General features: G+C 40.5%; 1 non-coding gene across 1 annotated transcript; it reads left to right on the top strand.

Annotated features, from left to right (window-relative positions):
• Positions 1–1,916: 1,916 nt before the first annotated feature.
• On the top strand, positions 1,917–2,020 carry LOC117797042. Its single transcript, XR_004621855.1, has one exon. It is a non-coding gene; the product is annotated as a U6 spliceosomal RNA (small nuclear RNA).
• The last annotated feature ends 8,502 nt before the right edge of the window (positions 2,021–10,522 follow it).

The raw sequence follows: 10,522 nt of genomic DNA, 5'->3' as shown, positions 1-10,522 counted from the left end.
AAAACCCATCAAAGGTTGGGATTCATTCTTTGTGGTAGGGAACATTAGTATTTCCCCGCTCTCTGGATTGCATGTGCTCTTTTCTTTTCTTTTCTTTTTTCCCTTCCTTTTTCTCTTTTTCTTTTTCTTTCTTTCTTTCTTTCTTTCTTTCTTTCTTTCTTTCTTTCTTTTTTTCTCTTCCTTCCTTCCTTCCTTCCTTCCTTCCTTCCTTCCTTCCTTCCTTCCTTCCTTCCTTCCCCTTCCCTTCCCTTCCTTTCCTTTCCTTTCCTTTCCTTTCCTTTCCTTTCCTTTCCTTTCCTTTCCTGAGAGAACAGGTCATGCATGGAAGCAGGGGAGGGGCAGAGGGAGAGGGAAAGAGAGAATCTCAAGCAGACTCCACACCCAGCACAGAGCTCAGTGTGGGGCTTGATCTCATGACCCCAAGATCATGACCTGAGCTGAAATCAAGGATCAGACACTTTACCAACTAACCTCCCAGGGGCCCCTTGCATGTGCATTTCTAAGGCACCTATAGTATTTGCTACTTTTTGATCATCAATTTCAATTAATATGATATTAATTCCCCCCAAAATATCCAGACAGTTGAAGGCTAGCAACATATGCCACCTCAAAATATGCCACTTTGGCATGGGCTTATTTTGATTAAAGGCGATTGAGAAGAATTTAGTACAAGGAAAGCTCTTTGCCCTCCCCCAATTTACTTAAAGGCAGGATATAAATTTATAAAAGCGTCCCCCTTTCCATCTCTACCAGGAAGTATAGAAGTTAATCACCAGAGATACCCGGGTACTTATCAGCCCAGAGAGGATACCAAAGGAATCTATATAACAAACCTCACACCTAACCCTTACGTAACGTTAGTTTCACCATATTTTTACCTTCCCACGGAATGCTGCCCCTAGAACTCAAAGTCCCTTGCCTTTGTCTTGTCATGTCTCTAAAAATATATTGCTGTTTTGTTAAGATATTATACAAACCCGTGCTCTAACCACCCCTGTGAGTTACTCATCTCTGAGTTCTCCCAAGTGCTTGTGCGGTGCACATGGTAATAAAGTTCTGTTTGTTTTTCTGTTGTTAATCCATCTTTTGTCAGCCTAATTCATAGGGCCCCAGCCAATGAACCTCAGATAAGTAGAAGGAAAGGGGTTTTCCTTTCCTACATAATCCAGGCCCCTTCAATCTATTGTGTGCCAGAGATCATGAAAATTAGCATAACGATGGGATACGTATATCCCATGTGAATATAAACTGCTCTCATTTTCCTTTTTTTCATGGGTTTTGGTTTGCTAGTACAATATCCACACACGGTATACCTGAGGCTGTGTTAATCTTTTCTAATAACGATACCACATTTGGTACAGTGGACCCAACCAATTTTTGTAGCAGCTATTTTGGTGGATAAAATGGGAATATGGTGGGAAACATCATTTCTACTTGTTTTAAGTCTTTGAGTATAGCACTGATCTTGTCATTGTGCTGTGCTGTGCTGTTTGTGTTTACTCTAATTTCTGGGGTGGTTGGGGATAGTTTCAGAGGTTATTACTTGACTTTTTTACTATAACCATTCATAATCTATAGGTCAAGGAACCAATCTTAAATTTCTGCCAACTGCTAAATATGTGCACTTAAATTATACATTTGGGGACCAGGGAAATGACAACCAAGGGGTCCATAGAGACAGTAGCCCCTACTGTGAACTCCATTTATTACCTTTATTAACCAAACCCCTTATTCCCTCAACTCTGACCAAGGTTGCCTCTGAATCTCCTGGTATCAGGTTAAACTTGGACCCTATATCTACCAGGCCTTGAAAGAGCTGGGGATTCCCCTTTTCCCAGTGTACTATTATCCAAGTAAGTGGCTCTAGGTCCTACTGGGGAAGGATGGAGGAATCACTGTTGTATATAATTGCTAAAGTTTGCTTCGGCAGCACATATACAAAATTGGAAAGATACAGAGAAGATTAGTATGGCCCCTGCACAAGGATAACACACACACATTTGTGTAGGTAATTCCTGTGGTGCCATAGAGACCTTCATCATCTGGACTCAAATCCTATCTCAGTCAATGGGTTCTGTGTCTGGGAGTTGACTCCAGTCTGGAAACTGGGCAACATTCATGACTTTCAATTGGGGAAGGGGATTACCTCTGCCTTCTACTCATCTATTCCTGATTTTTTGGAGATGGATAGATAGATTGATTGATTTGGTAGTACCATAGGCAGTTGTTTGCTTATTGATCTTGCCTCTAGAAATACCATATACTTCAAGTTATCTCTATAGACCATTTTAAGTCAGATCCTTCTTGGCTGCCATTCATACTTTGCTAACCATTCTATTCCAACATCCTATCATCCCCATTGCTTCTAGGAAATTCAGTTCTGTAACAGCTACTAATTCAGCTCATAGAAGACAGGCATTACTGAGTATTGCAGTGATGCTGGTGTATTCCTCCCCAGTTCATTCCTTATTGCTTTAATAAATGCAGTGCTCTCCAGGCCCTCTTAAGGAAAATGACCAGCTGGTAGGTTTTCCAGTTGTATATAATTGATCCATTCTAGCATGCTCAGCTCTATAACCCTTTCAAGTTCTTTCTTACAATTTTCCATGGCCTCTCTAATTTAATGCCAGCTCTTTTTTTTTTTTCCCTAAGCCCTTTAGAAGCATCACTTAGGGTTCTTGCCAAGGAGTTAAATCCTATATTACTAGAGAGTTCCCTCATATTGTAAATCCTCCTTTATCTAGCTTTATATCCCACCTTCTTGACTAGCACCTTCAAGATTCAATTCCAGACACGTTTTGTTGGTCCCCGCCAACACATGCTACCCATGTCCTGTAGCAACTTTGATGTATAGGCCCTCCTTGTCCCTGACAGGTCCACCACTTCTCCAGGCTGGCTATGCTGAGATTTGATCATATTTAAGGGCCTGGCGTACAGGTGGAGAGGAGAGGGCAGATTCTAAGGAGGTCGTCCGTTGTTTTGTTTGGCACCTACCTCATTGGAGGCCTCTGCACAGTTTTAAACAAGGTGGGTGATCTCTCCTCCAAAAGATGTAGGCCACTCCTGCTGGCCAGGTGGGCTCAGAGAAATTAAGAATACAAAGTTCACAGGTTCCTCTACCTATATGTCCTCATCTCAAGTCTCAGAGTTCCACTCTTTCCCTCTCTGGGTCCTGTACTGTCATAGGAGATTTGCTGAAGCAAGAATTCTTCAAAGCTCTGCCAATATCACACTTAAGTTCTCTGTCTACAGTCGTTTCCACCCTCTGGCTTCAGGTGATGAGAATCTTTTCCAATACTACCAAGGAGGCCTCTGACACTTACACTTTACTTTGAATTATTAAGAGGACTGAACCTGTCATTTTCTTTCTTCACTAAATCAGGGGTACTTAGCAATGGCCACTCAACTTCACAGTCTTTGTAGTTGCTACTTCCCCATATCTCTCTAGTACCTGAGAAATTGTAGCAGTTAGTGCATCCCCTCCACCCGCATCTCATCCCATTCTCCTCAAGTGAAAGTCTTAGTAGTTGCATGCGACAGTATCCCAGAGACTATCAGTACATCACCTACCACCCATGATCCAGCTGGCAAGTTAGATTCAACTACAAAACTATCCTTAGCATCTGCTTCTCAGATCTATTTCTAGTACAAACCAACTTAGGTTGAGTTTCTTAAAAGTGGAGCATGAGATGGGGATTCTTATTCAAGTCACTCACTAGAGGAGCATTCTCAGGAGAAAAGGAGTGAACAGTGCCTGACAGAGCAAGACATAAAAGCTAATCATGAATGTGGTCTCAATCAAAGATGAGCTTTTGTCTGAACCCAAGGGGAAGCTTTGAAAGACATCCTGCAACAAGTAATCTCACCCTAAGATGAGGAACCAGGCTTTCATCTCTCGGTATCAGTCAGTTGTTAACTGAAGTTTGTTGGGTGGTACTGTGTACTTTAAAGTGAGGAAGCTCCTGTTTGGCCAGGGGTAACTCTCTAGATAAAGGGCCAGCCTGAGTTGTTAACAGCAAGCACTTGTGGCGGCTAAAAGATGGGCACACTGGCAGATGAAAAGGATCCCTGCACCAACACCATCCCTACAATAGATCAGCGGTATGTCTGAGATTCTGTACTCCAGAGCAGCTCTCGGTGATGCTGATATGACTGGTCCAAGGACCACACTTTGAGTGGCAAGAAATAGATTGTTTTGTTTTCAGGTTTTTCCACCTTCTCTCTTTTCCTTGCATCCCTTTTACTTTTCTTTCCTTCATTCTTCCTGTTTCCAATTATGCTGATTCTATGTCTGATCTCCAAACCAGTTTGTAGGACTGCATTCAGAGGACGTGGGCATCTTCCGAGGTTTTTTCATAAGAAAGGGAATAAAAACCTCAATTTATTGGTCTGCCTTTCTATTGATACAGCCAGTTACCTACACTAAAGTTGAATTTTAGCAGGATGCTTCTTTCACATGAATGAACAGTTTTTTATATTTTTAAAAACATTATTTATTTTTTGTTTTTTTTGAGTATAGTTGATGCACAATATAATCTTAGTTCAGATGTACAACTTAGTGATTTGACAAGTTTTTGCGTTATGCTGTGTTCACCTCAGGTATAGCTATAGGTCTTTTGGTCAGGTTTATTTATTTATTTATTAAAGATTTATTCATCCATTTAAGAGAGAGAAAGTGTGCATGTGCATGCAAGTAGGGGGAGAGGCTGAGAGGGAGGGAGAGAATCTCAAGCAGTCTCCCTGCCAATCAGGAAGCCCCACCTGGGGCTCGATCTCAAGACCCATGAGATCCTGACCTGAGTGGAAATTAGGAGTCTGATGCTTAACCTTAATGGACTGACCCACCTAGGGGCCACAGGTCTTTTTAAATATTACAGTCTTAGGAGCTGATTCAAGAACAAGGCAGGTCTTCTCTTTTGTGAGAAGACCAATAATAGCAAAGCTACCTTAAAGTAGGAACCACAGCCAATCTTCTGATTTCCGTGTAGCACTGGAAGAAACATTTACAAGCCTAATTACTGTGGGTTCTCCCGATTGGATGGGGCTCCCAAATGTAGGGCGAACCATTCTGGTGGAAGCCTGCAGCGTGGGTGGTGAAAGAATTCACGGGAGGCAGAACAAAGGAGATAGAAGTATGCTGAATACACAGCAAGGGAGCAGCAGGCAGGACAGCAGAGGAGAGACTCTCTGCCCTGAGGCAGTGGGTGGGGGGCTGTAGTTAGAGGGGGAAGGTAGGAAGTATGGGAACATACAGAATTTAACCTTTTTGGTATCTGTGTCTGGATGTAAGTAACCCCTTGGTCAGTTAGGGCTTAGGGATATTTTGACGTGGGTCACCCAATGGGCCTGTTTGAACTCAGCCAGCGGTTCACTGTGGGCTCTTCCACCTGACTCACGTTTCCATTGTTCAAGTTGGTTGCCTGAAAGCAGCCTTTACAATTACATCCAACTTATTTGGAAATGCTGACCCCCCCTTGGGGCGCCTGGGTGGCACAGCGGTTAAGCGTCTGCCTTCGGCTCAGGGCGTGATCCCGGCGTTATGGGATCGAGCCCCACATCAGGCTCCTCTGCTATGAGCCTGCTTCTTCCTCTCCCACTCCCCCTGCTTGTGTTCCCTCTCTCGCTGGCTGTCTCTATCTCTGTCGAATAAATAAAAAAATAATATCTTTAAAAAAAAAAAAAAAAAAGAAATGCTGACCCCAAAAAGTTAAGGAATGTATTCAGGGTCACACAAGAAGTGAGTGGCAATGTTTGGATGAGGTACTTCCTCATTCTTGGGCTTCCTGTTATTTTGTACTACAATTAATTTGCAATTGGATCTCTGCACCTTGAAAACAGTTTTTGAAGTAGGGCTACGAACCATCTTTTTTTTTTTTTAGATTTTATTTATTTGAGAGAGAGAGAAAGAGAGCATGAGAGGGGAGAGGGTCAGGGGGAGAAGCAAACTCCCTGCTGAACAGGGAACCCAATGCAGGACTTCAGGATCATGACCTGAGCCCAGGGCAGTTGCTTAACCAACTGAGCCACCAAGGCCCCCCCAGCCATCACTTTTATACGCATGCTTTATTCTCAGAGCACAGTGGAGTAGAGCATCAACATGAAAATGGAAACACTATGTCAAAGCCAAGGATTGGGGTTCTAGACGCTCTAGAGCAGACCGAAAAGTCTGACTTAGTTTAGGATGCCAATACTCACTTTAGAGAAAATCTCCCGTTATCATAGCATCATCCTCCTTACTGTGGAAAAGTTTTAATAAGACCGTGATATCTGCTTTAGATTGAAGAAGATGACTTCTTTTATTGCTCTCTGCTTTTCCTTAACTGTTGTCATTTTTCATAGCATGGAGGTGACTGGGAAAGAGAATGTGTTCAGTACAGTGCAGACTATCCTTTCTCTACTCGCATTAAAATTAGGACATTATCATCATAATCATTAATATTATACTCCTTCTCTTCCCCTCCTCATCAAAATTATTAACTCTCATTGAGCGCCATGTACCAGGAAATAGGAGCTTTATATGCATTATCTCATTTAATCCTCAAAACATTTGCATGAAGCTAATACACTTAGACTCACTTTATAGATGAGAAAACTAATGTAGAGAGAATTTTAGCATTTTCCCCACAGTCACACTGCAAGTTTATAATAGCACTTGGATTTGAATTGAAGTTGGTTTATATCAGAATTCGATATTGTAAACATAGTGACCTATGTTGCCTAGTTAGATCAGAAGGCAAACCAGTTTCAAAGGGAAGGTACATGTCATCAATTCATGATGTGGAAATGGTGGGGTTCAGAGCTGGTGGCCAAGAAAGCATTCTGGGGACGTTTTCGGTGCAAAAAGGTGGTTTTATTAAAGTCTGGGGACAGGACCCATGGGCAGAAAGAGCTGCAGTGTGGTGGTGAGGAGTGGCCCATTATATACTTTCAAGTTGAGAGGGGATTAGGGACAGCACAAACCTCCAAGGTATCTTGGAAACAAGGTTTCCAGTACCCTGAGGGGGCTATCTATTGTTAGGAAAAGGTCATTTATTACTGTTTAGCAAAAACTCAGTCATGAGACTCTTCAGATATGTATCAGGGGAACATATACTTGGAGGATGATTGCTAACATATGTCTTGGGGGGTAGTGATAAAGGAAATTTCCAAAGGGATTTCTATATGTTTACAGTAGACTCTCAGATCCTAGGGGGTTGGGCTAAGATTGCCTTTTGCCCTTACCAAAGTGTCAACATGGAGACATCTGAGCTCCCAGAGGAAGGTCACTCTGTCTGTTTCAAGGATTTGTCAATGGGCTGGAAGTAGTAAGGAAAGTTAATTTTTCTTTTGCCCTTGTTTCCCACATCAGTTTAGTTTAGAAGTATATTGCTTTTATGTCAATGAATTCAGGGTAACACTTAGGCCAACAAGAAATCCTAGAGAAGGACAAGATAAGCTCCATGTTGCAGAAGGATGTAGTCTTGTAACCACAAGAGTAAAAGCACAGAATAAGACTATAGTTTGAAAAAATGGAACATGAGAGATATTTTTGTTGCTTCTCTGACAGCAGGCACCACTCTTCATAATAATTTTACCGAGAAATGTTTATGCAATAAAGTAATGTTATCAGGCATCAAATAACATGTGGTTTAGATGTTTCCTTAGAAGCCTGAGAAGTGTGGGAGGAATTTCTGCTGTGATGGAGAATCAGGTCAAAATGGGACAGACTTATGTTAATGGTACAAAGGCATTTTCCTGAGCCTGCATGCTCTAGAACTTTGTGGGTACAAGAAAATTATATCTTTTTCTAATGTGTTTATAGATTTTATAAATAAATGAAATGTATTGTGTATTCATACTGCCTTATTTTCTCTGATATGATTGCTGCATTGGGGGTGGGGGGGGAACTCACAGGGAAAAGGGTAGGTGAGTCAACATTATAGAACCTCCATGTATGATGAAGGAGAGTAAAAAATAATTCCCCCAGGGCGCCTGGGTGGCACAGCGGTTAAGCGTCTGCCTTTGGCTCAGGGCGTGATCCCGGCGTTCTGGGATCGAGCCCCACATCAGGCTCTTCTGCTGTGAGCCTGCTTCTTCCTCTCCCACTCCCCCTACTTGTGTTCCCTCTCTCGCTGGCTGTCTCTATCTCTGTAGAATAAATAAATAAAATATTAAAAAAAAAATTCCCCCTATAGCCTTCGAAATTCTTGGCTGGGGCTCCCTGTAACAAGAAACAGATGAACGAGGACACCTGGGTGGCTCAGTAGGTTAATTGTCTGCCTTTGGCTCAGGTCATGATCCCAGGGTCCTGGGTTTGAGTCCCATATCAGGCTCCTTGCTCAGGGAGCCTGCTTCTCCCCCTGCCCCTCCCCTGCTGGTGCTCTCTCTCTCCCTCTCTCTCTCTCTCTTCCTCTAACAAATAAATACCTAAATAATATTTTTTAAAAAGAAACAAATGAACAAGAGAAAAACAAGCGAGAGTTTATTAACATGTATATCTTGTGTATGCGTGAAAGATATCCAGGGAAAAATAGTAACTTAGAATTCAAGTTTAAATACTTCAGAGAAAGACAAAAGAAAAGTGTGTGGGGAGTCCAGTTGGGAAGGTGAGCAGGAAAAGCCTGGTAAACAGGGATAAGATTTGTTATGCAGATTTAAGTCTGTGCCTTTTCTATTGATAAGATTCTCTTGTAATTTAAAGTCATCCTTGTCTTTTTAGTTAAGATCAGGAGATGCCCTTTAGAAATGGAGATTTCCTTTATAAATGTAAATTTCCCTTACAAAAGTGTAACTTCTACTCTGTTTTCAGAGTTTTTTCTGGGTCTGCTGTTTCTTAAAATAATCAGCTCAAAAATAATCCTTATGCCAGAGAAGCATATTTCTGGGTGGAATATTCTGCCACCCTTCATTTACATTATTAATAATAGCATATACACCAAACTAATGTTGATTTCTTAGGAGATGGGAGGAATAGAATAAATTTTTTTACATATAGCTTTTTATTATTTGAGTTCTTAAAATTATCAAAAAAGGAATTTTTAGGCATGAATTATTTTGACTACATTAATAATCAGATTATATCCATATGTTTCTATATATCTTAGTTTATACCAATTGGTATAGTCTACCAATTTAAATATAACCGATTTGTGTGTTATAATATATTTAACACCTACACTATAGTGAACAAGTTTAATACTCTATTAACAGAGGATGCTTCTGGATTTTCACAAGCCCTAAAATGAATCTGGATAACTTGAGCAAAAAAACAAGGATTGGAGTGATACTGTGTAGGTTTTAGAATTCACAGGAATTCTGTAGAACCCGGCTCAGAAACAAAAAGTAAGAACAGTTTTCTGTGTGTAAGTAGCAAGAAGTTTTCAGAGGGTTCCCCAAGCTCTGTTCAAATAAATGAACTTCAATCAATTTCAAGTCTTTTTATCATAGGGCTCAGAATTCAAATTCAAGGGTGGGGTGGGAATCCTTTAATTGGCATGAATCATATACCCCCAACTTGGTTAAAGTAGGGTTCAGAATTTTAAAAAACCTATTATAGTTTTAATTATTAAAATAGTATAGTACTCGTGCATGAATAGACTAGCAGATAAATGGAGCAGATGAAAATGTCCAGAAATAGAACAAATACATAATAGTGTATGATAGAGGTGGCTTCACATCAATAGAATAAATATGTATCTTTTATTTTTTATTTTATTTTAGTTTAGTTTAGTTTAGTTTTTATTGAAATTCCAGTTCACATGCAGTGTGATATTAGTTTCGAGTGTATAATATAGTGATTCAACACTTTCATATGACACCTGGTGCTCATCACAAGTGCACAGCTGTTTCACTCATCCCCCCCGCCCCCAACTTTCTGGTAACCATCAGTTTGTTCTCTAGAGTTAAGAGTATAATACCTTGGTTTGGCTCTCTCTTTTCTCCCCATGATCATTTGTTTTGTTTCTTAAATTCCACATATAAGTGAAATCATATGGTATTTGTCTTTCTCTGACTTACTTGGCTTCGCATACTCTCTAGCCCCATCCACATCCTTACAAATGGAAGATTTCATCCTTTTTTGGTGGCCAAGTAATACTCCATTCTATATAAGTATATATGTATATATATATATATATATATATATATACACACACACACACATACACACACCATATCTTCTTTATCCATTCATCAGTTGTTGGACATTTGGGCTCTTTCCAAAATTTGGCTATTGTTGATAAAGCTGCTATAAACATCAGGGTGCATATATCCCTTAGAATTAGTTTTTTTTGTAAACTTTGGGTAAATACCAAGTAGTATAATTGCTAGATCCTAGGATAGTTCTATTCTTAAGCATTTAGAAAACTCCATACTGTTTTCCACAATGACTATACCAGTTTGCATTCTCACCAATAGTTTAAGAGGGTTCCCCTTTGCATCCTTGCCAACATCTGTTGTTTTAGGTGTTATTTAATTTCACAATTTTGCATGAGGTGATATCTCATTGTAGTTCTGATTTGTATTTCCCTGATGATGAATGATG

The sequence above is a fragment of the Ailuropoda melanoleuca genome, chromosome 17 (assembly GCF_002007445.2).
Source record: "Ailuropoda melanoleuca isolate Jingjing chromosome 17, ASM200744v2, whole genome shotgun sequence".
NCBI lineage: Eukaryota > Metazoa > Chordata > Mammalia > Carnivora > Ursidae > Ailuropoda > Ailuropoda melanoleuca.
Note: the sequence above shows the minus strand (reverse complement) of the source record. Positions and strands in the feature narration are given on the sequence as shown.